This window comes from Ovis aries, chromosome 6, assembly GCF_016772045.2.
Source record: "Ovis aries strain OAR_USU_Benz2616 breed Rambouillet chromosome 6, ARS-UI_Ramb_v3.0, whole genome shotgun sequence".
Lineage (NCBI taxonomy): Eukaryota > Metazoa > Chordata > Mammalia > Artiodactyla > Bovidae > Ovis > Ovis aries.
This window is the reverse complement of record NC_056059.1, coordinates 101,366,928-101,393,820: the sequence shown is the minus strand read 5'-3', so window position 1 is coordinate 101,393,820 and position 26,893 is coordinate 101,366,928. Positions and strand designations below refer to the sequence as shown.

The following is a 26,893-nucleotide window of genomic DNA, read 5'->3' as shown; positions in this document are numbered from 1 at the left end:
TCTTTGAATACTTGTCCTCAAAAAAAAAAAATGAAATTATATGAAAGGATTGTACTTTTATAATAACATCTTCTACTTTCACCCATCTGGTAGAAATAGGAAACTAATGTACTGCATTTGTTTAAAATAGGAGTTATCAGTAGTTGATTTTGGAGTTTCAAAATCTGCCCATACTTCCTATTTTAAGTAAACAACCTAATTTGGATACATCAAAATTTGCACTGAAAAGCAAGCAGGTACACATTTTGAAAACTACATATTTTAATAAATATATACCAATGTTGAAAACCATGTGTGTGTGTGTGTTTTTTTTTTGACTGTCCAATTCTTTTTTTTTTAATTTATTTATTTTTTTAATTTTAAAATCTTTAATTCTTACATGCGTTCCCAAACATGACCCCCCCCTCCCACCTCCCTCCCCACAACATCTCTCTGGGTCATCCCCATGCACCAGCCCCAAGCATGCTGCACCCTACGTCAGACATGGACTGGCGATTCAATTCTTACATGATAGTATACATGTTAGAATTCCCATTCTCCCAAATCATCCCACCCTCTCCCTCTCCCTCTGAGTCCAAAAGTCCGTTATACACATCTGTGTCTTTTTTCCTGTCTTGCATACAGGGTCGTCATTGCCATCTTCCTAAATTCCATGTGTGTGTGTTTTAACAGAGCTTAAAATTATACCTTTTGAATATTTAAAATTATCTCTCATTCATATTAACTAAATCTCAGTTGCTTAAACCTGGCCTGACATTAATTACAATAGAAAGCTCCATTATGCACTCTCCCTCAAGAATAGGAAGCAACATGAAACAAAAAGATATATGTTAGAGTGACTGAATTCACTAGGAAAAAGAAGAGAAACACAAGATCTCTATCCCCTTTCACATCTGAAAAGCATTTTAGAAGTTGAAAAGAAAGTTCCTATTCACAGAATTTATACAGTTTTCAATCACTAGCCCTGAAATATGAACTTGAATTAGGATAAATGAATGCAAGATTTCTAGTCTGACAATATCGTCTGAAAGCCTTCCCAGTAAGAAGACAAAATATGACAAGAAACTGAGGGAAACTATCAGTGTGGCCAATGCAAACAAAGAATTGTGCCCTGTTATGTGGCTCCATCCTATTTGATGTTCAGTGAATCCTTTCACACTATTTAAAAAAAAAAAAAAAAAAAAACTGCCAAGGATCCTCCCTGTCTCCTAGAAGCTGTATTAATAGAGACTCAACCGAACCCATTTTGAGAGTAAGGATTTACAAGCTGCAGGGGACTCCAATATGGGCTTCCCTGGTGACTCAGAGGGTGAAGAATCTTCATGCCAATGTAGGAGACATGGGTTCGATCCCTAAGTTGGGAATATCCCCTGGACTAGGAAATGGCAACCTACTACAGTATTCTTGCCTGGAAAAATCCCACAGACAGAGGAGCCTGGCAGGCTACAGTCTAGGGGCTTGCAAAGGGTTGGACATGGCTTAGTGACTAAACAACAACGAAAGAAAGAGACTGCAGTGTACTTTGTCTCTCTTTGTTCAGTTACTCGAAAAACCAATTGTGGTAGAAGTTTCCTCTTTTATTTGGTCTTTGATCACAGATTATCTGCTAAAAAAGATGAAAATATGTAGACATTCAAATGAGTTGATGGACACATCACTTACTTATACTTCTTATAGCCACAGTTTCATGAGAGTGTTTTTCATCATGAGTCACTAAATTTTGAAAATGCATACTGTACTGATCATACAGAAATAGGCCCTATTGAATGAAAATATTCTATTGAACTGTCATTCTAGATTCAATTTAAAATGATTCCCCATGTCCCTTGAGCACTTTTGAATTTAACGTTAGTTTTCCTAAGTAATTTTTTTTTAATCAAAGTTTACTTCTGTTTATTCTGTCATGTGTTTTCATTTTTGCTTTTTCTTATTTTTTTCCCCCCAGCCAGATACAGGTTTCTTAAGAAAGGTACTTTATACCTTTTAAGTTAATTTCAGGTAAATTAGTATTTATTTTGCATCTGCTTTGGTCAACAGATTGGAATTATTTTATCTCAAAATTATTTTATTCTCAAAAAATGTTAGAATTACAATCAGAGATATGTATATTTAGTGCTTTATCTGTAGTGATAAAGAAATTCTGTGTGAACTGTTATCAGGGATTCAAATTTGAGAAAATATTGATAAAAGGTGTGAACCACTAGAAAATATCTATCCTCTGATATTCAAATTTTAATCAATATAGACACTTTCCTCTCTGAGAAAGGTACTTGGAAGCAAGAACCATGTTAAGTAATACCAGTTTACAAATTGCTGTTTTTCATGTTTAGAGATAATTTGTGTGATTATTTCTGTTGAGTTCATTCTGTTTCATTACAATTTCCCAAAGCTGTGGGTGTAGCTAATATTTCATTGCCCTTGTGTGTTTCCCCTTCCCTCTGGAATTAAGTATACGTCAAACATGTATTGCTTCCCAGGTGGCAAAGTGGTAAAGAATCCACCTGTCAATGCAGGAGACACAGGAGATGGAGATACAGATTCAATCCCTGGGTCAGGAAGATTCCCCTGGAGCAGGAAATGGCAACCCACTCCAGTGTTCTTGCCTGGAGAATCGCATCGACAGAAGAGTCTGGCAGGCTACAGGCCATGGACTCACAAAGAATCGGACATGACTGAGCATGCACGTGCATTTATTAGCTGCCATGTAAGGCAATTAGTTGTTCATGAGAATGCCATTGACAATACTCGGGTTGTGGCAACTGACCTATGTTTTTTCATTAGAACTGCGTTTAGACCAGAACATCAGCAAAAAAATAAAAACAAGGAACTCAGTTCAGCCAGAGGCAGATGCAAGGAGAGGAAGAGCAGACATCATCCTCATGTGGATGATGAAGACAACAGGTGCACAGAGACAGCAGGTAAATGGAGGGGGTGTGGAATGAGTGACGAAGAGGTGAGGTATGGAAAGCATTTTTTTTGGTGTATGGATGAAAAGGAAATGTGCCTGAAAGATCACAGACCCAAATACTTTTCCCCCAGTACTAGCAGATTTTGTTTTTCCCTCAATGGACCTTATTTTAGCATTAAGTTGTATAACTCAGCTAGCTGAGTCAACTTAAACTATAGACCAGGTTGGCAGAAAAAAAAAAGCAACGTATACAAGCAAAGGAAATGTAGGAGAAAACATGAGCACTCTCTGTATATAGTGATCTGAGTTTACTCCTAAGGGATAAGCTACAATGAAGTAAATTAATGATAATTGAAGTTTAACTTCTAAAGATATCCCCAGAGATAAACATCCCCTTAAAAATTAATTGCCATAGCTGTGCTGGAATAATGGCCTATACTTGCTGAGTACACATATTAATGGGGCTTCTGCATATAAACATTATTCTTTTTTCTTCTCCTCCTTGGCATTTGCAGGTTGTGCTTCTATTCTATGAGCTAGAATAGCTCCTCTCAATCTTTACTGTATAAATAAAACATGAGGTTTTAGGTAAAGACGCAGAGTTTGTTTCAGTGGACCCTTAGATGAGGCTGAAGGTTCTGTATTCCTAACCAGCTCAGAGGTGATACTGATGCTGCCAATCCATTGACCACACTTTGGACAGCACTGACATAATAAAACAGCTGGTCCTATTCTCTGAATTCTCCCTGGTTTTCTTTTTGAATTATTTATTTATTTATTTGGCTGCACCAGGTCTGAGTTGTGGCACGTGGAACCTTTTAGTCATGGCAGTTGCAGCATATGGGTTCAGTTCCCTGAACAGTGATAGAACCCGGGGCCCTTTCTTTGGAAACACAGAGTTTCAGCCACTGAACCAGTGGGGACGTCCCTTGTCATCACCTCACTCAAGCCAATGTTATGAGCTGAATTGTGTCTACCCCGCCAAAGAAAGATATGATGAAGTTCTAACCCCTGGTATCTCACATTGTAAACTTATTTGGAAATAGAAAGGGTCTCTACAAAGATAATTAAGTCAGTAGAGTAGGCCCTCATCTAATATGACTGGTGTCCTTACAAAGAGGGGAACTTTGGACCCAGACACAGAGACTCGCAGAAGGAAGATGATGTAAAGACACAAGGATAAGATGGCTACCTACAAGCCAAAGAGAGAGGCCTGGAACCGATCCATTCCCAGTAGCCTTCAGAAAGAGCACTGACCTGCCAGCAGCTTGACTTTAGACTTCCGGCCTCCTGAAGTATGAGACGGTACATTTCTGTTGTTTAAGCCACCCAGTTTGTGGAATTTTGTTATGGCAGCCTTAGGAAAGTAGTACAGATTAGTATTAACAGCTTTTCCCTGACACCTTTCTCCTCTGTGACACTTATGAACCATTTCAGCACACCACTAAACTTAGTACAACGTCAAGAATGGGAGGGCGACACTCCACACACAGATAAGGTAACACAGAGGGGTAGGCCACGTTTCTCAGGTCTGCCCAAGACAAAAGCTTGGATTGGCCCTAGAGTTGTTGCAGGCATTAATCATGGAACAGGTTAAATCTACTGTCTGGGTTAGTTCTCCTTGTGTGTGTGTGCCTGCTAAGTTGCTACAGTCATGTCCGACTCTGCGACCCCATGGACTGTGATCTGCCAGGCTTCCCAGGCTTCCATGTGATTCTCCAGGCAAAAAAAACTAGAGTGGATTGCCATGCACTTCTCCAGGGGATCTTCCCGACTGAGGGATCAAACCTGCATCTCTTTCGTCTCCTGCATCAGCAAGCGGGTTCTTGACCGCTACCACCACCTAACACTCAAAGGACATAGCCTCAGACTTTTGTGAATCCCTAAATTCTCAAATGCTTCTATAGAGAATAATTTCCTTCAGAAAATGAAACTTGGAGTGGCCCTTTAATAATCCTATATGCATAGACCTAAAATAAATTATAAAGGCACTGAAATGGTTTTATACATCATTTTGTTGTTGTCGTTGTTGCTCTTGCTATTTAGCACATCTGGTGGACTTCTTTTTACTTAGATCATTGATACTGCCAAATTTGCACTCCATCATTTATTCAAAATTGCCCTTGTCTATGAATTCCCAGTTGTTTCTACCTCTTCACATTGTGCTTCATACCCTACAAAGGGCTTTTCTTTTTGAAGCCACTTTTCTGCAATGAACCAAAGCTGTTCTATTTTTGTTTTTAAATCACACTATGAAAGTTACTAAGTTTGCAGTGAATACAAGTGGAAAGACAATCCATATAGATTTTTATGTGAAAAGAGTAGGAAAGAATGGGGTAAACTGATCTTACTCAGTAGCTAAATGATGGGTCTGGACAAATCAGTCTCACTCCAAACATGATTCACATACATTCCTCAGCAAAGTGACAAATTACTCAAGATCTTTGCATTCACTTTAAAACAGTAAAACACAAGCTTCCAACGTCTGTGAAAGTCAAGGGTGGGGAGTTCTTGATTTTGGTACTTAGCCATGTCTGAATATAGTTCATCTCATTTTTTAAGCTCTCTGTGGTTCCCAACTGGGGGTAGTACCACTCCCTGAAGGGATGTATGGAAAAGTGTAGGAGCGTTTGAGTTTTCACAAGAAATGGAGGGAGTTATTGGCATTTAATGGGCAAGGCCTGGGGAAACTAAATAAAGCAAAGCAAGAGATAATAAATCTTTGCCCCTCACCAAACGCCTGTAGCTTCTCTATGTTGAGGTCCTCCACCCATTTGGACATTTCTTTAAGATTAATGGTCTTTTACAGTTTGTGCTCTGGGTTCACCTCTTGACTTCTACCAGAAACCATGCTGACTTCACAGGTTTCTTTGTCTCTGATTTAACAGGTGTGTCATTCCTTTGCATGTTCAAAGAATGCTGGTTTCTCACCCCCTTCACTTATGGGCTGTAATAAAGAACATACTGTGTAACTAACATATCTATTCTGGATTGCTGCTGTTGTTTTAGCATTATAGACAAACCTAACACTGTATTTCAGACAGGATATCTTGAAGATGTTTTTAAGCATTCTTTTTACAACTATCCAGCTCTCTCCACTATTACGGTTATGGTCTCATTTCCTCCTTTTTTATTTCTTTCTTCAAACACAAATAAGCACTTGCTCTAAGACATGGTGTTAAGACTCATGGAAGAAGGTTACATATAATAATAATCAGATCTTCCTTCCAGTATAGTCAGATTTACCATCTTTTATTTCTCATTATTTATTTTCCTCTTCTCCCTGATAACTTTTCCCAACTTTGAGCTTTTGTCTGATCTGAAAAAAAAAAAAAACACTCCTCCACAAAACTGTGGCAATTATATTTGCTAAAATATCTCCTTTCACATGTATATTGATTAGTTTTTTAATGATTTTTCCCACCAAAAAACAAGTCTACATACATATTTTATCATTTTAACCTTAAAATTTGTAATGTATGCTAATGTCAGAGATGTTACAAACTGAAGCTTAAAAGGTTAAACAACTTTCCCACAGTAAAACAACTTGTTCATGGATTTCAAAACAGGTCTAACAGCCCCTAATGCCTGTGTTCTTAATGAATATAAAATATTCCTGATAATTAAAATCACCTTCTTGTGACTGCTAGTGAACTTTATATGCCCTACTTTTAAATCTCAGCATACGCGCTTGACCGTCATCCTCAGCGCCTTGGCTAAATTCATCACGACTGTTTTAGAAAAGCGGTTATACTTTCCAAGTTTCTATTAAAAATAAAAAAAAAAAAGTTTAAAAACTTCCCTGGGTTTCTTAGCTAATACAAAAACCACAGAGCAGAAGTTCCAAATATAACTAGGTAGTCCTCTGTGATTTTTCAGTGTCTGAAGCTTTTGAAGTGCTGTGAATGTGCCTTAATCTGTTGCTAGGAACACTGCACACTGCTCCAAACAGCCTGCCAGTCTGAGAAACCTAGCGTGAATGACATAAGTGTTTCTTTCATCCAGGTCAGAGGATGGTGTGCGGCTATGGGAGGTCAGAGGAGGGGAGGAATTCAGGATCGAGAAAGGAACAAGAGGAAAAGGAAGTGACAAAGAAGAAAGAAGCCACAGACCCTAAAAGAAAAGCTTTCCAACTGAAGCTCTTGTGCTCTTACCAAGCACACTCCCCTTGAGAGCTTTTGGAGTTGGTTCAGTCTAGTCTGACAACAGCTCAGAAGGGCCGGGGCACAGCTGACAATGTTTCGTTCCCTTGTCACCCCATGGAAATCACAGATGAGAAACCTGCCGATCCCAGAGACAGTGAAGCCACTTTGAGACCTCAGTCACGTGTCAGATTTGGGAATCAGGAGAGCTCAGAGCAGAAATCAGTCTCATTTTTTCCCGATACTGGTCTGGTCCCAGGATAAAACACAGAGCATCTGCTTTGGAATGAAAACAAGAAATTAGTGACTTACACGTATCCCTTTCTTTGCCTCCCTTCATCTCAGGATCTTTGGTGTCTGAAAGACACGGAGAATGATGGGGAAGGTGTGTGGAGAAGGAACACTTAGAACACCTCCCCTCTGCTATAACCGTTGCAATTGCCACCAAGCCCAGGCGCCTCTCGAGCAGCAGGCTGTCACTTCTACTCCTGTTCTTGGCTGCTTAGTGATTCGGTCACTGTAGCATCTTCTCTGTGCAAATCAGTACACCAAAGCCTTCTTCGAGTGTGCATGTATTTTCATATTTTACATCTAAATCTTTGACTCATCTAGAATTTACTTTGGGGTAAAAGATAAGCCCTTTTCACCCTCAGATGGCTATCTTGTTGTACCCAATTGTGCTCAGTTGCTCTTTGCGACCCCCTGGACTGTAGCTTGCGAAGCGCCTCTGTCTGTGAGATTTCCCAGGCAAGAGTACTGGAGTGGATTGCCATTTCCTGCTGCAGGGGATCTTCCCAACCCAGGGATTGGAACCAAGTCTCCTGCACCTCCTGCATTTGGCAGGAGGGTTCTTTATCACTGTGCCACTGGGAAGCCAGTGGTACCAATACCTGTTGTCAACTCAGTTATTCTTCCCCCACCGTTTCGAAGTTCCATGTTTATCACACAATAAATTCCCATGGGAAATTCCAGCAACTGGAATGGAGAACCTACATAGGGAGAGGAAGAAAATTCTCTTTCCACTGAAACACCACATGTATACTGTCTCCTTTCCTTCATGTCTAAAAACGACGAAACAGAAATATTACGAGGTAAAATGCCACATTTCTAAGGCATCGTCTTCCTCGATTACAGGTTATTTCTAGCACAGGTTGGTCTCTCCTAATTTGATAAATTAGCTATCCTATTCATCTGCTAAATGTTCTTGATCCCTCTGTGCATTACTGCTGACTCAAGGAGTAGGGCATTATGAATGACAGTTTTGCCAGTTCAGCTGAAACAGAATTGTTACGCAATTTATATATGTCCCTTGCCACATTTTATGTTTCTTTATACTGGCAGCTTGTCGTGGATATTTTTAAGTGACAAGAGACTCATCTTTTGTTTGAGCAGAATAATCAACATCATTTGCTCTTCTTTCCTTAATTTCCTTATTATGAAAATCATACTGGAAACAATGCAGAAGGCTCTTAGGGAATCTGAAGAAAATTCTGCCAATGAGCTCAGGTGACTGAATCATTTATTTATCCATTAAGCAATTATTTATTAACTTGTGTGTGCCAGGAGTTGGTTCCAACCAAAGGTGAACGGTGAGTGCATAAAGTTAAACTTTCTTTAATAATTACAGCCTATTTAAGGATTTTAACACAACTCTAATGTGGAAGCATTTATTGTTAGACTCCAACTCGAATAACATACAGCTGTGTAGGACAAGTAAAATGTGCCTAGTTTTTCAATAAAGAGGATTTAGCCATTTTTGACCTTTGTGTTGTTTTAAAGTATTGAATTTAAAAAACAAAACCAACTGAACCAAAACCTTTCTGGAGTTTACTGGCAGAGGTCGTGGAATTGATGAAGAGGTACATTTCATGTCAAGAGATTGTTCTCCATAGTGGACCAACCAGGTGAATACCAAATTTGGCAAAATGATACTAAGTAATCAATATATTTCTGTTTGGGTGTGTTAGTGTGTATTAGCAATGCCTTTTAATTTTCAGTATTTCTTAATTTTTTTCTTTTTTACTGGAGTATAGTAGCTTTACAATGTTGTGCTAGTTTCAGCAAAGTCAATCAGCTATATGTATACATATATGCCCTCTCTTTTGGATTTCCTTTCTGGAATCTAGAAAAATGGTATGCTGCTGCTGCTGCTAAGTCGCTTCAGTTGTGTCCAACTCTGTGCGACCCCATAGATGGCAGCCCACCTTTTGCAGAGTAGAAATAGAGACACAGACATAGAGCACAAATGTATGAACACCAAGTGGGGAAATGGGAGATGGAATGAATTGGGAGATCGGGATTGATACATATACTCTGCTCTGCATAAAATAGACAAATAATGAGAACCTACTGTATAGCACAGGGCACCTACTCAGTGCTCTGTGGGGACCTAAATTTTCTGTATTTCAAATGTTTTGGCATCTGGGCTTTGTTGACCATAAACAAGCTGCCCTTTCTGCTGCTGCTGCTGCTAAGTCGCTTCAGTCGTGTCTGACTCTGTGCGACCCCAGAGATGGCAGCCCATCAGGCTCCGCCGTCCCTGGGATTCTCCAGGCAAGAACACTGGAGTGGGTTGCCATTTCCTTCTCCAACGCATGAATGTGAAAAATGAAAGTGAAGTCGTTCAGCTGTGTCAGACTCTTCGTGACAGGGCAAGCCAATTCCTAAAGATAGGAAAGACTAACCCAGAGCATGCCTTTTAATGCAAATAAATCAGTTCTGAGCCCTGACCCCAATCAGGTCCTTTATCTGACTCTCACAAGGCACTCATACTCTGGGCTAATATCCATTTGCCCTAGGCATCTCAGGACCAGGTACGTAGACAACTAGAGACTCTCGATACCCCAAAGACTGCTGAAATTATCCCAACGATCCAAGCCTAAGCCTGCTTACCCTACTTTGTCTGTTCTTCCCCAGTTTAATTCAGTTGCTCAGTTGTGTCCAACTCTTTGTGACCCCATGAACCGAAGCACGCCAGGCCTCCCTGTCCGTCACCAACTCCCCGGAGTTTACCCAAACTCATATCCATTGAGTCAGTGATGCCATCTAACCATCTCATCCTCTGTCCCCTTCTCCTCCTGCCCTCAATCTTTCCCAGCATCAGGGTCTTTTCAAATGAGTCAGCTGTTCACATCAGGTGGCCACAGTATGTGTTCTTCCCCAAGGAAAGCACAGTAAAGGCTCTTGCCCACGCTTTCCTCTTTCTCTCTCTCTGCCTTCTGACCAACCCTGGGGCTTCCCTGTGTGGCCCTTCAAGACACAATGTGTCCAGCCTTCTGAAACTGAGTACCACACTGTCTTTGCAATAGCAATCATCTCCTGATCTGTTGTTCTCACTCTATATCTAAATAATAATAAACCCAACATTTTAATTATTTCTTTAATTTCTGAAATCTTTACTTAGTTTTGTTTTTAAATTTTTGACCATGCCACATGGCATGTGGGATCTTCGTTTCCCGACCAGGGATTAAAAACTTGCCCCATACATTGGAAACAGAATCTTAACCACTGGGCTCCCAGGGAAGTCTCCAAAGCCTATATTTTAAAGTTGAGTTCTTATATTAACTTATAAAGGAAAGGAGATACTTCCTTATGGCTACAAAAAATTCCTCTTAATACACTGATGTGTTCTGATAAGAGTTATTCAATGTGCAAACTCCACACTACAGGAGAACAGGAGTGAGAGAAGGGATAGGCTCTAGTGTGTTTTACACTTTATCATAAAATATATTTCTAAGCAGGCTGATCTTGAAAATACTCCATCACAAAAGAACATCTAAGAGTCACTTTGTATTGACTTTGGAGTGTTGGAATAGAATTCTTGAACATTCCCTTACGATCCAAAATGTTTGTAACAGGAAACTCTGCAATAATTTTTTGGTGATGGTTTCTTGGACTTTAGAGATATCTGGAAATTGTAATTTTATTCTCTTGAAGTATTATTCAAATTACATATGGATGAAAATTGTTTGGCTATTAAAATGTAAGGAGCTTAATTAGCTGTTAGCATTTCTTAAAAATTACTTGTTTTGTGTGGTAGAGGGTAGCTATTGGAGGGTCTGGTTAAACATTGGGGTCAGGTTTGAAGCCTGCCCAATGGGGCTTCCCAGTTGGCCCTAGTGGTAAAGAATCCCCCTGCCAATGCAGGAGACGTCAGAGACTTGGGTTCAATCCCTGAGTTGGGACGATCCCTTGAAGGAGGGCATGGCAACCCACTCCAGTATTCTTTCCTGGAGAATCCCATGGATGGAGGAGCCTGGTGGGCTACAGTCCATGGGGCTGAAAAGAGTCAGACATGACTAAAGCAACTTAAGCATGTGCTAGTAGAAATAATTTAAGAGTTGTAAAAACAGGACTTATACTGGTTGTAAAAATGTGTAAAAAATATGGCGATGCGTTTTGTGTGGAGGTCTGTCACAATCTGGGCCCACCTGCTAGCAACCAGACTCTGCCCATCCTGTTTACTTAGAAGACACACTGGATTCAAGACAGATGAGGCAGACCTCTTGAGAAGACCTGTAGAAATGTTTTTCATCACGGTCTCCAGTGAGAACTACCTGCAGCCACCTGCTCCTTCAGCAGCTGCCAGGTTCTTGCAGCCCAGGGGTCCACTAAGCAGTCCAGAGATTATCTGGGCACTCTATAGCCTCAGGGGGACATCTACCAGAAAAACAGATCATACACCCTGCCTTCCATTTTCTTGTCCGGAAACAATCTGGGCCTACTTTAGGGAATCTTGAAATAATAATTAAAAGTTGTGTGAATGCTCATGGCTTCACCTGAATGTACAGTACTTCATGAGGAATTAATAGGCAAAATAGAACTTAATTCCTTAATGCTAAGCTGGTGGCTCAGATGGTAAAGCGTCTGACTGCAATGCGGGAGACCTGGGTTCGTTCCCCGGGTCAGGGAGATCCCCTGGAGAAGGCAATGGCAACCCACCCCAGTACTCTTGCCTGGAAAATCCCATAAATGGAGAAGCCTGGTAGGGTACAGTCCATGTGGTCACAAAGGGTCGGATACAACTGAGCGATTTTGCTTTAAGGTAAAAAAGACAACCGATACTACTTTAAACGAATCCCATATACTACAAATCATATTTAATTTCAATTTACCAAGAGTCTTCATGACAGGGTAACTATGTTGCTACGTGCAAACATTTCTTGATAAAGGTTTCAAAGCCCAGTAGCAGACTAGATGGCTAAGAGCATGAATAGCAGAAACACTAAGTGAGATAGACATGGTCATTGCCTGCCTGGGAGCCATTTATCAATCCATTATTTCCCAGTGATCTTCACACTTTCTGCTCAGAGAGGGAACATTTGTCTCTTGATCTCAGGGAGGTGGGTCTTCCTCCAGGAGGTAAATCATAAATTGCTTTCTTACCCAAGAAGAAGAGATTGAGTGTAGGTCAAAAGAAAGAAGGTTCAGTAAATTAAGGATTTACCAAGTTTAAAGTCTAGAATCAGGTATAAAGCTAAAAGAAGAAAGGAAGAAAGAATATAATGTGTTAAGAAAATTAAGCTTTAAAAGAAAAAATAGAGATAATCATCAAACACATAAATAAAGCCTAATCTTTTCCTTTAACTAGGAGTACTTAATTGCATAGACATAAATGTGTTTGCACAGACTAGCATGTGCTTTGAGGTCAGTACCTATAATCTCTAAATCTTTTTAACCCTCTTTGTATGCTATGGTAAGCTAGTTATCTAAAGAGTAAATGTGGACACTACTTAAGGCATTTCTTGGCTGCTTACACTGATTGTGGTTCATCAAAGAGATGACAAATTTTCTAAGGTGGAAAGTGACCACGGGTACAGATGGACACACCACATTCAAACATATGAGACTGCGCTCATCACAGAGACAGGACTTCTCTGGTGGCTCAGCGGCAAAGAATCTGTCTCCAAAGCAGGAGACACAGGAGACACAGGTTCAATCCCTGTATTGGGAAGATCCCCTGAAAAAGGAAATGGCTACCCACTCTAGTTGCCTGGGAAATCCCAGGGACAGAGGAGCCTAGCAGGCTATAGTCTATGGGGTCGCATGAGTCAGGCAGGACTTAGCAACTAAACCACAACCACCACCATCATAGAGACACGGATACTCTCGTGTTTATAAAACAATGATAAGAGGTCCTCCACTACTTCTTTTCAGTCCTGGTGATAATGCTATGTTACACCCTTTTAAAGGAGCAGTCAGATTTTAGATGGAGGCAGCTGAAAAGTCAAGGTATTAATAGTACAGATTCTAAGCTAATCATGAATTCTTTGTACACCTCAGATTTCATATCTATCATATGAAAATATTTCTGTCCTAAACGCATAGAAAGCAAGACAATGTTAGATTCAAGCATTTTCTGCTCACCATTCCACAGTAACGAAGCCTAAAAGCAAGAAACTGTGAAGAGTGGATCCATGGGGCTCAGCAGTTCAAGTGTATGTAGCGACAGCTGACGTTCTAGTTTAGAAGATCAGTGTCTGACATAATTCAAAAGTGGGACAAAAATTTTTCATATTGTATATTGCCTGTTAAGTGTTTTGAACAATTTCAATGTTTACTGCATTTTAATACATCTTATGTTACTTTATTAGCTTTCCAAATCTACCTAAATGAAAATAAATTTTAAATAAAAATTTTAAATCTATATTTTTAAACAAATTTTAATTTTATCAATCTAGGCAACAGAATTCAACTTGATTAAGACAAATAAGTATATTCCACAGGTAGGCTGAAACCATGTCTTATGAAGAAATTTTGCTCTGGGCTTCATTTCTGCACACTCTGTATTTCCTTAAATATGCTATTGTTCTTTCATTAGACTTCTAAATTTGAGCAGTTGAAGTACTTCTCATATCCCAGTGCACTTACTCCTCATTTTAACATATTGTTTTCCTCTCCCTATAAAATTTGATAGCTTTTCAAACTTTTGCTCGTCCTATTTTCACTACCCAATTCCCAAGAGCTTTCTCTTTTAGAGCATGTGTTTTACTAATACAAATCTCCTATATATTTATTTAGATATAATAATACACTGTATCTCCTTTACATTTTGCATAAGTCCGTTAGGCAGCTAACACAAAAACTGGTGCAGCATTAAGGCCTGTCAGCTTAGCCAAGGGTACATTTTGGATTCCTGTTTTATTCCTAGTAAGCACATACTCCATGTCCCCACATGCCTTCACAAACACACACTGCAGTTGTATTGTCCTCGTGCACACAAAATGCAAACTTCCGAAATTTTAAATATGCTGCTAACAAAAGCTTTGGGAGCTCATTAAATTAATAAAGTACCTCAAAATATAGCTAAGCAAGATTTGTTTTTCTTTTGATTCTCAGTTTCTTTTTTAAAAATTATACCCTCCCCCCACCACACACACACCATTGGCCAAGCATAAGTTTTCATTTCCACAAGCAAAAACACAGAAAACTCCCATGTTACTTTTATCACCAGATCAGACCCTAAGGCACTCTGCTTTCTCCAAAGTTTCACCTACTAAAATATGAGCAAAGAATACACCCCAGCAAGTACTCCAAAACACAGCAATCAGGATTTCTATCGGAAGCAGTTCTCACACGCTTTCAAATCAGCGCTGGAATCCCGTCTATGAACAGCTCTATCATTTGGCAGCAGCGATCAATGAAAGAATCCAAGCAAACGGCACCAAACTGTTCACATCGCAGGCTAAGAACAGCAGTTGGTCCAATCTGTTGCCATAATTTGGACACCGTGCAGCAAATGGATCACGACAGAAAACAATAAATAAAACCACAGACAGTCTAGGTCCTGAATTTGCAGCGACAGAAACCTCCCCAAATGAGCAAACACAATCGACAGCAATACCTGGAAAGTTGTCTCCAAAGTAATGAGAAAGCACCCAGCTCTCACCTTGCACAAACACACACTTGAGTGGTCAGTGACAAATGCAGGCTGCGCTTGCAGGCTGGGAGAGGGAGCCAGCTGCTCCGTCCTGAGCCGCTTAAACAGTTCAGCCCTGCTGCCGCTCGGGTGCTACTCTCTGTTGCTTTCCGACAGTTTCTCCCATGACTCCATCACGCAGGAATGGAAACCAACCGCTGCCCTTGCCCCAGCACTAGCAGGCTCCCCGGGTACTGAGCTCAGGTAAAAATGCTGAGTCGTGCAAGGTCATTGCAAGGTGAACGGGGGGCAAAAGGAATGAACACGGGAAAGGGGGCGACCATCAAGGAAATACTGTAAACTTAAGACACCTTGCTTTTCAAGAGATTTTGAACTCCATAAATCAGAGCTGCAACAATAGTCAGAGAAGCAGTAAATCTGAGAAGCCCCAAATGGCTCAGTGCCAATCTGCTAAGCCAGAGGCACTCTTGAGTAATCTCTCTCTCTTTCTCTCCCCCCTTCCCTCTCTTTATCTGTGTGTGTCATACACACACACACACACATTTGCACACACACACACACACACACACACGGACTTCAGTGTAGCTATTCTACTAGATCAGACATCCATTTTCATGCCAGAAAGTTTTTTGTATACCCTTTTAGTGTGGTTGTTGCCCAGTCACTAAGTCATGTCCGACTCTTTGTGGTAACACAGCTTAAGGAAAGATCTTAGAAAATTAAAGTACTTGCCAAAATCAAAATAGAATAATTCTTTTCAGAATAAAATCATTTCTGCTCCACAAACTAATTCACATTAATGAAGTCTTGCTCTGGGGACCCATATTTGAATTATGTAAATCCCCCATATTAAAAAGACAATAAAGATACATCTATTTCAGAGATGACTGGGAAAATTAACTAAAACTTCTCATAAAAATTCTTGCCATCTTTTTCAAGATTAGTCTTGACTGATGCACATTTTAATTTGGAGAGATTTCAGAAAGGTGTTTCTGGCCTAAAATATAATCATTCTGCATGTAGATGTTCTAGGCAGATACAAACATGTTTATAAACGTTTTCCTATAAAGTCTGTCTAGGTGTTTTTAAAATTGGGGTACAGTTGCCTTATAGTGTTGTATAACCAAATGAAGCACGTATATGTATGTGTGTGTGTATATATATATATATATATATATATATATATATATCCCCTCACTTGTGGCCCCCTCGCATTCCACCCCATCCCACCCATCTAGATCATCAGAGAACACCGACTGAGCTGAGCTCTCTGCCCTATGCAGCAGGCTTTTATTTATCTTATTTTGATTTTCCTATCTGAAGTGGAGAAGAAACAGTTTTTAAGCTTGCCAAAACATTATAAAACATTATTTCTCTTTGTTTTCTTTTTTATTCTTACAGGTAAACCATTATTCACTGAAGATTAGATTGATCGCATTAACAGGAAATCACTCTTACTCTTCAACCACTTTCCTCTCCCTCCCTTTTCCAACCATGTAATATGAGCAACTCATCCAACCTCCTAAACATTGGGTTTATAATCTATAAAATGGGGATTTACTGCCAACGTCTGCTTTGGCTCCCTGCTGGGTCAATATGAGGATGAAATGAGATAGCACATAGAAGCAAATCTTTATAAACTGCAGAGGGCTAGGAAAAAAAAAAAAAAGTACTTACTGCATTTTCCACTCTTCTGTTGCCCTAGTTTGGTACTGGGACTAGTGAGTTACTTTCTGTGTACTCAAGGAGGACTCCTCAGACTTCATGGGAGAGTGTTTGTTTCAAGTAGGCTATAAATAGAGTTCAAGATTTTATTGAACTGCTGTCCTCCTGGTGGCGGATCTTGACGGCAGTGACCACGTGGCCAGAGTCAGCCCACTGTGGACAACATAAGATCTGTCTGGTTTTTGAGGACAAATGAGACCAGCTGAAAGCCTGGTAGAAAACGCTCTCGTGCATGACTGGTTTCACGGTTTCTGGTGTCTAGGAGTAAGACTGTGTTTAAGGATGTTGCCCAGGAGGATTAATGAAGGGGAAAGTTTGGGGAGAGAATGCCAAGTTCACCGCTGAGTTAATTCAGTAACAAATGCATCAGGCCATTCATGCATTATTCATGCATTATTTGGAAATTAGGTTGAGGGAGGGTAAAGGAAGGAGACCAATGGGAAACAGGAAAGGAGTTAACCTATGAACATCTGTCTCCTGAGACACACAGGGCTGGGGGCTTCACAAATGTTATCTCAGTTAATCCTCATAGATGCTATGAGGTAATTGGTGTTATTCTCACTGTATTTTTTTAAATTTAAATTTATTTATTTTAATTGGAGGCTAATTACTTTACAATATTGTATTGGTTTTGCCATACATCAACATGAATCCGCCGCGGGTGTACATGAGTTCCCAATCCTGAACCCCCCTCCCATCTCCCTCCCCACTGTATTGCTGTTGTTCAGTCGATCAGTTGGGTCTGACTCTTCATGACCCCATGGATTGCAGCATGCCAGGCTTCCCTGTCCTTCACCATCTCCCAGAGTTAGCTTAAACTCATGTCCATTGAGTGGATGATGCCATTCTATCCCATTTTATCAATGAGAATAATTTGCCTGCACCCTGTTACTGGTGAGTGGTGGGTCTTGAACTACAATCATGGTCTGCCTGGCCTTGAACTTGGAGGAAATCTGTTGATTTATAACTTTCTCAAAAGAAGAACAGAAATAAAATGTGCTTTATAAATAGACGGAGTAGAGAAGACAAGAATGCAATTAGCACAAAACCTTGAGAGTATCTGCCAGGCAAGTTAGCTTTTACAAAGAGCACAGAAATGTTTAGAAAAGGTGTTTTTTTTTTTTTTTTTTTTTTTTTTTAAGGAAGTTGATGTAGGATACAGACAAAAAATAATAGTTTTTGCTAATATGTGCCTATAATTCTTTTTTTTAATGGATCTGGCTTGTCTTCAAGCTGAAGATGAATGTTTATTTTTTTTTTTACAGAAAGGAACAGAATATGTATTTATTTTAAATTAATTTTTGTTGGTGTACAGTAGCTTTACAATGTTGTATTAGTTTCTACTGCACAGCAAAATGGGTCAGCCATACATATACACACATGCTCTCCCATTTGGACCTCCTTCCCGTTTAGGTCGCCACAGTGCATTAAGTAGAGTTCCCAGCTGCAGTGGTAAAGAATCTGCCTGCCAACGCAGGTATGGGTTTGATCCCTGGGTTGGGAGGATCCTCTGAAGAAGGAAATGGCAACCCACTCCAGTATTCTTACCTGGAGAATTCCATGGACAGAGGAGCCTGGTGGGCTACAGTCTATGGGGTTGCAGAGTCAGACAGGACTGAGCAACTGAGCACACATCCATATGCTACACAGTATATTCTGAAGCTGTGAGTTTAGAGGTGCTTCTATATCGTAGACTACCGCTCTGTTTTTTAGTATTGTTTTATTTTAGTTTGCTTAAATTACAAGATCCTTAGAAATGCCCACTAGGGAGCAAGGCAGTCTCTTACCCTTAAATATAGCAGACAAGGCATTTTTTTTCAACTACAGTTTGGAGTACTGTATCAGAGTCACAATTTTCAGTTCCCTGAGTCTGAGGCTGTTAATAAAACACCAGGTTCTTTCTACTAGTTTTATTGGAATGCTAGAAGCAGAGCCTGAAATGCAGCCCTGCATGGTATGTATTTCTGCTCTCCTCATTTTAAGTGGCACTGCCAGCTGAAAGAGAAACCTTGAAATTATATCTGCAAGCCAGCAGGGCAATTCACACCAAATCCTTCACATAGGGTAACTGTTCCTGCCTTCAATCTCCCTTTCCCATATTTTTACAATCTTTTCTGAGAATGCCACTGGCTGATGATACTTTGCCTCTGCTTTTAATACTCTCATCTGCAAACTGCACCATCCAACATCACTTCATAAAACCAGCCTCTTTATCCTTGCCAAATTTAGCCTTAAAAAGAAAACTAAATTTCAAAATCTTGGAGCTAGAATCAGTGTGTTGCAGATATTTTCTTTAAAGAGATAAATATAACTGGGCCACTGATTAAACTAGTAATCAGTCAAAATAAATAGCAGAGAAAAGGAATAAAAACAGGGACTTTAATATTTTTTCAAGTTAAATTCTGAATAAAAAAAACAAAAGCACTAACATAATCCTGAATAGCCAATCAGCCCACATAAAAGAAGGTAAAAGGCCTTCAGCTATTTGGCCTTCATTCCATTGCTATTTTTTGCTCAGAATACACATTGTGACACTTACTGCAACCCTCTTGTTCTATGGCACCATATTTAACTAAAGAGCAAGTAAAAAAAGTTACTCTATAGGGAAGCCTATGATGACATATATGGTGGTGGTGGTTGAGTCGCTAAAGTCATGTCTGATTCTTGCGACCCATGGACTGTAGCCTGCCAGGCTCCTTTGTCCATAGGATTTCCCTGGCAAGAATCCTGGACTGAGTTGCCATTTTCTTCTCCAGGGTAGCTCCCTGCCCCAGGGACTGAACCCAGGTCTCCTGCCTTGCAGGCAGATTTTCACCAACAAAACCAGCATGCAGCAAAGTAAAGCAGCTGCTTTCTCTTATTCCCAAACTCATTTTATTCTTGAAGAAAGGCTAAAAACACAACCACGTCAGAATTATTAGTATTATTATTTTAATTTAGAAACTACTGCGGTGATCTTTTACCAAAATAAAACTAGACTGGCAAAGTTTTCAATTCTCTCTCAAATCAAAAATAATGTAAAAGGAAACAAATTTCTGGCATTTTCTGCCAATTGTTATGCTGTCCCATTAAAGTATTTGGTTTTTCAAACACTTCAGCTAATGTTTTCCTGAGCACATTGCATTCTCTCTTTCTTTGTCTCAGAAACTTCATTTCAAGATCCTGATTTCAAATAATGTAATACCATAAAAAAGGCTGAGCTCCAAAGAATTGATGCTTTCAAAATGTGGTGCTGGGGAAGACTCTTGAAAGTCCCTTGGTCTGAAAGATCAAACCAGTCAGTCATAAAGGAAATCAATCTTGAACATTCTTTGGAAGGACGGATGCTGATTCTGAAGCTTCAACACTTTGGCCACCTGAGGCAAAGAGCCAACTCATTAGAAAAGACTCTGCTACTGGGAAAGATTGAAGGCAGGAGGAGAAGGGGATAAAAAGGGATGAGATGTTTGGATGGCATCACTGACTCAATAGCCACGAGTGTGAGCAAACTCCAGGAGATAGTGAAGGACAGGGAAGACTGGAATGCTGCAGTCCATGGGGTCAAAAGGGTCGAACATGACTCAGCAACTGACTAACAACAACAACAACTGAAAAGAAACTTGTATTACAGTTTAAGTAAATAAAGAAAGTGTTTGGAAGCATCGGCCACTATTTGCAATGGGTAAAAGGGCAAATAAGATGGTTTGGTTTTCTGCTTGGTTCTTGCTTCCTTTCCCAATGATGATACCTTCCTGATGTATCCCACTGGCAGTGTTTAACTTCACACAGATATGAAAGGAGGTCTGGCCTGCAATCCTTAGAATCTTTCCATTTAGGGTGGAACTGGGTTCCTAAATGAGTAGAATTCGGTTGCTTCTAGTTTGTAATCTAATGAGAAAAATGATTTTTCTAACACATTTTCCCCTGCCACTCCCTTCGATTTAATTCCTTTTCTTGGGCCTTAGAAACAATACCACATGATAATAACTATTATTAGTGATGGAGAGCAAATATTATTAAAACATTGAAGGTCATTTAGGGAAAAATTTAAAGTAATCTGAAATGTGTAAGCTTTTAGATTGTCAATCATTTTATGTGGATGCTTAAAGATACATATGTCAGGTCTCCTAATGTATATACAGTCAAAATCAGGAAACTGAACACTTCCTGAACAGTACAAATTTACTGTATCTTGAAACATAATTTTATTTTGTATTGAAGACATTTTTCCCCTGGAGGCAAAAAGATGTTTCTGTTCATATCTCTCTATGCTGTAAATAATCACTGTCCTGCCTGATTTTACTGAAAGTTTTCCTAAATATGTTCAAGTGGCTTTAGAAAAAAAATACTTAGGAGTATAAATTAGGAGAGAAAAAATTCTGAAGGTTATCATTCTGTGAACCCAGGGAAAGGAATTTCTGGGTATTTAAAGTTGCTTTAAAATGTGCAATCAGGTGCATTGGACATATTTGAAATTTTCATAAAAATATAGTCTTGCAATATAATTGTCACCCATGTACAGTGTGACAGGCCATTATAGTCAGGTGGTCTGAGGAAAAGCTTTCAGTCACCTGGCAACCTGGGCTAGGTGATTATAACCTCAGATGCTGTTCCACCAATATCCTTCAATAAGGGCTCCTTTTGGAAGCCTGGGACCCTCTGGGACCTGGGTACTTCTGTTTTCTACAAAGTAGGTCCTTGAGGGAAAAACCTTCAAAACATCAGTGTCAATGTCCCTTGAAAGTAAAAGTGTCAGTCACTCAGTCATGTCCAACTCTTTGGGACCCATGGACTCTAGCTCACCAGGTTCCTCTATACATGGAGGGGCTTCCAAGGTGGCTCAGTGGTAAAGAATCCATCTGCCAATGCAGGAGATTTGGGTTCGAGCCCTGGGTCAGGAAGATCCCCTGGATAATGAAATGGCAACTAACTCCAGTATTCTTGCCCAGAGAATCCCATGGACAGAGGAACCCAGTGGGCTACAGTCCATGGAGTCACAAAAGAGTTGGACATGACTTTTCCTACTAAACAGCAACATTAACAGCAGTGAGACAACGGCAACAGTTTTATTTTTGATCTTTTTCTATTTTCTAAATATTCTGCAACAATCATTACTACCATGTAGTAAAAAGAAAGAAAAGAAAGGAAGATGGAAAAAAGAAGGAAAAAAACCCCAATAACTCTAGATCATAATATTTGGGAATCATTTTTGAAAAAAAATTTCAAACTAACTCACCCATGTTTATAATCTCTGCAAGTGGAAACATTTAGTCTTTACATCTGTCTTTATCATTTCTCTTACCAACTGTATTAAGTGTGTCTGTGTGTACATACAGAGAGAAAGAACATGATGCATATCTAAGGACTCGTGAATACATGATCAGAGTTTTGGAATCACTGTGCTGTGCTTAGTCACTGAGTCATGTCCGACTCTTTGCAACCCCATGGATTGTACCTGCCAGGCTCCTCTGTCCATGGGGAAAGAATACTGGAGTGGGTTGCCATGCCCTCCAGGGGATCTTCCCAACCAAGGATCGAACCCAGGTCTCCTGCAATGCAGGTGGATTCTTTACCATCTGAACCACCAGGGAACTCTTTGGTTGTTCAGTTGCTCAGTCATGTCTGACTCTTTGTAACCCCATGGACTGCAGAATGCCAGGCTTCCTTGTCCTTTACCATCTCCCAAAGCTTGCTCAAATTCATGTCCATTGAGTCTATGATGCCATCCAATCATCTTACCCTCTGTCCCCTTCTCCTCCTAACTTCAGTCTTTCCTAGCATCAGGGGCTTTTCCAATGAATCAGTTCTTCACAAATTAGTGGAGTTTCAGCTTCAGCATCAGTCCTTCCAAAGAGAATATTCAGGATTGATTTCCTTTAGGATTGACTGGTGTGATCTCCCTGCAGTCCAGGGGACCCTTAAGAGTCTTTCAATACCACAGTTCAAAAGCATCCTTCAGCACTCAGCATTTTTTATGGTCTAACTCTCACACCCATACATGACCATTGGAAAAACCATAACTTTGACTATACAGACCTTTGTTTGCAAAGTAATGTCTTAACCCCTACTTATTCCTAAAAGGGGAATGATGAACTCACAGTATATACAATCAAGAAAATCTACTGTCTTCTAAAAAAAAAAAGAGCTTGCTTTAGTGCATATTTTATAGAGCTCTCTTCTATAAAGTCAATATAAATTTATTTGGGAGTAAGCAGGGTGCCTCAACTCACTCCAGTTTTCTTGCCTGGAAAAAATCCCATGGACAGAGGAGCCTGGTGGACTACAGTTCATGGAGCTGCAAAGAGTCGGACACAACTGAGCACTTGTCGGCAGCGCAAGCAGGGTGCCTAGGGGAGAGACTGCATTGCTGAAGTCACTTGGGCCTTACTTGCACTTTTGTTTGTGTTCTATATATCTTCTGACCTAACTAGGAACCAGCTGGTAGAGAACACAGGAGTTACAAGAAAATAAATAAACATCAGCCAGTTAATTAAATAGCAGACTCAGGTCCTCAATTTATGCGTTTCTTGGGACCAGCTGTGTTGAGCATAAAGGTCTTAAGGCCAGTCAGGAGTATTTGGACTCAGGTTAAAATGCATTCACCTACTACTGTTTTGTTTGTGGGTTTGTCTGCCTAAATAATATTTGAGGAACTGGAGAAATAGAAAGACGAATCCATGCATATTGAGCATCTTAATTGTCAATAGTTAAGTCATAGACATATGTTTTCCTTTTTAAATTGAATAAAATTTTTCTAACATGCTCATAAGGAGAAGCAGGTTCATTAGGTAAGCAGGAAGGGGATGGGTTTTGCTCTTTAAACAAAAAGTCAACACAATTAAACTGAGAGAACACTATGCTTTTCAGATATTACTGAGCTAGAAGATCAAAAACATAAAGGTGTGATGTTCTCAAAACAACAATCTCCAACAGACTTTAAGAAAAACAGTAAATTCTTCTACTGATTTATATCTTTGTTTGGACTGTGACTAAACAAACGTGTGTGTTTGGATTATTCCTACTCTATAGTTGGGATACTATTAGAACTCCAGGGTTATTTTTGGAAGCTAAATAAAGTTTGAATACACTTAAATTATATATTTATGGAATAAATTTCATCTTGGTTGGCTAAAAATTTGAGAAATATGATTTATTCATTCATATAGAAATTATAGTAAAAGATGTGTTCTGTGGATTCTATTTGATTCCATTCTATCAAGAAAAAAGACAATATTTTTTAGTTTAATCTATTCAAGAGGAATAATCACATTTCATCTTCTGTTTAAAATTTAGAACAAGTTTGTGTTAAGTTAAATATCTTAATATTAAAGAAAATTATATATATATATATAGCTCCCTCAACTATATACTATATGTCTGTGTCTATCTCTATCTATCTACATAATACATACACACACATTCCAATCTTTATCCATATGTAGCATTTTATGTGGTTATTGTCATAGTTCACTGATAAATTTTTAAATACTATTTCACTTTGAATATTTTATAAGCATTTTCCTTGTATCAAGAATCATCAAATGAGATACTGCAAAAAAAAAAAAAGCAAAAAAAGCAAAAAAAGCAAAAAAAAAGCAAAACTTGTAAAATATATAAATAAAATTATTATTTCATTTGCTGTTTTCAATGTCTGAATAATATTATTTTGCATGGTATAACACAGGTTATTTATATGTTACTCTATTTGGAGGCATAAAGTTTTCAGGATTTTCTTTTTTAGTAAATTGTACTACCCACTACTAGGAATATTTCTGTTTTTCTGTAGATTTCTTTTTACAAAGCCTTAGAATGAATTTCTAGGAAAAAGGATTGCTATGTTAAAAAGGCTAATCTAATTGGGAGCTTTATTCTGATGGCAAAAAATTAGCATATATTAATTTTAAAGTACCTCTTTTGGGGACAGAATGTGAGTGAATGAGCACATTTATAAGTATTTGTTATAAGTTATTTTGGATACTTTGTCTATCAATTTTTTGTGTTCTGATGGTTCAAGTTGTTTGTACAAATTTTGTAACCAGGCTTATTTTTATCCATAGAACAAGGACAGACATTTATCCCAATAAAACATTAGGTACAAGCTGGCGCTGATCCCCTGTTTCATTTATACATGAGGATAAGTTCTAAGTGACTTCTTATACATTCTGGTTACCATACATCTATGTCACCCAAAGAAACCACTGCTGTTTTTATTTGATAAATTCCATGTGTGGATCCTTTGAAGGTCTCAAAGCACATCTTGCAATATGAAAAATATCATTAAAATTAATGATGGACGAGAACAGCCATTGTTTCCAGGTTGCAATTCATCAATCACTTATTCACAGTAAGAGGCATATTTAAATTTATTCACATTTTACATTTTAATAGTTGCTTTAAAACTGTATCTTGATATTCATTCAATATGTTCACATAATCTCCATATTATTTAATCTAGAAACAATAGAGTACATTATAATAGTGAAAACAAATTTGTTAGTCATATATAAATTTGCTTTATTAAATTGAACTTATCCAACTATATCAATAGAGCATTTTTAAGGAATTATACTTAAATATGAGGCAGGAGTTTCATCCTATTAGCCTACAATAAAACACATTAGAAGTATATAAAATAGGAGGATTAATTTTGCACTGACATCTTTTTCTTATTCACTTTTCTTGTCTCCACCATTGCAAATTTTGACAAGGGAAACTAGAGAAATAAGAAGAATCTTAGAACCACCAAGAATTAGCAGCAAATGGACAGGCGTCCTTGTCTGGTAGAAAGAGAACTGGAATAGGAGGCAGGGGAACTCTGCTACTTGTTGACTGCAAACCTGGGCACATCACTTTCCCTCTCCAGGTCTCAATTTCCTTACCTGTCTAACGACACTCCAATCAGACAATGGATGCTGAGATGTCATGTAAACTGAGAATCTAAGGAGTTCCTATCAGATGTTAATCTGTACTTAATTTTATGAATTTGGTTTTGGATTTTTGTTGATTTTAAAATGAGCTCCATGGCTTTTACTGCTAGGCAACTATAAATAATAACACAATATAAAGGTCTATTACAAACCTTTCAGTTCATACCAACAGTCATTTATAAAGCAAAAGATCAACAGATGATGCAGACAAACTGAAGTCACAAGCATTTCCATGAAGCTTTTCAAACTGGCTAAACGGCGGTTGTCAAAATATTTCTTCTGATAACTACTACCCTTCACATGTCCCATGACATCTCCCATTAAAACAACAACAAAAAAGGAATCTTTATAGCAACAAACAATCTGTTGTGACGAGGCTATTGTGACATTTTGAAAAGGAGGGGAAGACGAGGATAAACAAGTACGCGCAGGCAATAGTGGAGGTAATAAACACCTCTCCCTCAACAGGGGATCAATAAATGTTAACCAGCTGGAGAGAAGAAAACAACCAAAAGAAGGATTTCACGGAGGAGGAAGAGGGCTCAGCATAGGGAAGAAACCTAGAACAGGAGACCTATTTCTCTCTAATGAAAAGTTATAAGTTACCTAAAACTAGTTTTCACTTTCTCACAAAGTTGTCAATGCTAAGGTCATAATATTAGAAAGAAAAAAGGGATCTGCTGACATCTAATTAAGGCTCTTTTGATGATAAAACCAATCACCTTTGTGGTGGAACTGAATGATTCTTTTTCTGATTTACATAGCAACCCAGTTAGGCTAACTCCTAGAGAAGGAAATGGCAACCCACTCCAGTATTCTTGCCTGGAAAAAAAACCCCATGGACAGAGGAGCCTGGTGTTTGCGAAGAGTCAGACACCACGACTGAGCAACTAAGCACAAGCATGAAATTAGGCTAAAACGAACAAGAACGTGAAAAGAGCCCACGTGACACCAGACGTTTGTGCTTTGCCTGCTTCATCTTTTTTCTGAGAAAAAAGAAACTAATTAAGAGTAAAGACTTAATGCATATAATCATTTCCCTTTTACAGATAAGGAAAATGTAGCTTAGGAGATCAATAGCACTCTGTCATAATATCGATATCACCCAGCCAGTGGTCAATAATTCTACACTTTCTTAGGTCTGAATCAAGGAAGGATTTTAAAATCACTTGGATTTTAATAGCCAAGATAATGGGAATATCAAACACAAATCATGCTAAGAATTTAAACAAAGAAACTAGCCAACTGGGACAGATCTCAACCTAGAACCAGAATCTGGGTTAAGGGCCATGATTTTGTATTAAATATCTCAGAAAAGTCTCTACATTAAAAG

General features: G+C 39.0%; 1 protein-coding gene across 6 annotated transcripts in view; it reads right to left on the bottom strand.

Annotated features, from left to right (window-relative positions):
- ARHGAP24 (Rho GTPase activating protein 24) overlaps positions 1 to 26,893 on the bottom strand; it is an 887,096-nt gene that overhangs the window by 147,539 nt on the left and 712,664 nt on the right. The window contains exon 1 of one of the 6 annotated variants that reach the window (XM_012180294.5): positions 14,894 to 26,893. This exon is cut by the window's right edge and continues 48,376 nt beyond it. The exons of 4 other annotated variants lie outside the window; for them this stretch is intronic. The gene's annotated coding sequence lies outside the window, so the exon portion shown is untranslated. The remainder of the gene's footprint in view (positions 1 to 14,893) is intronic. One more of the 6 variants, XM_004009968.6, reaches the window with a different exon arrangement.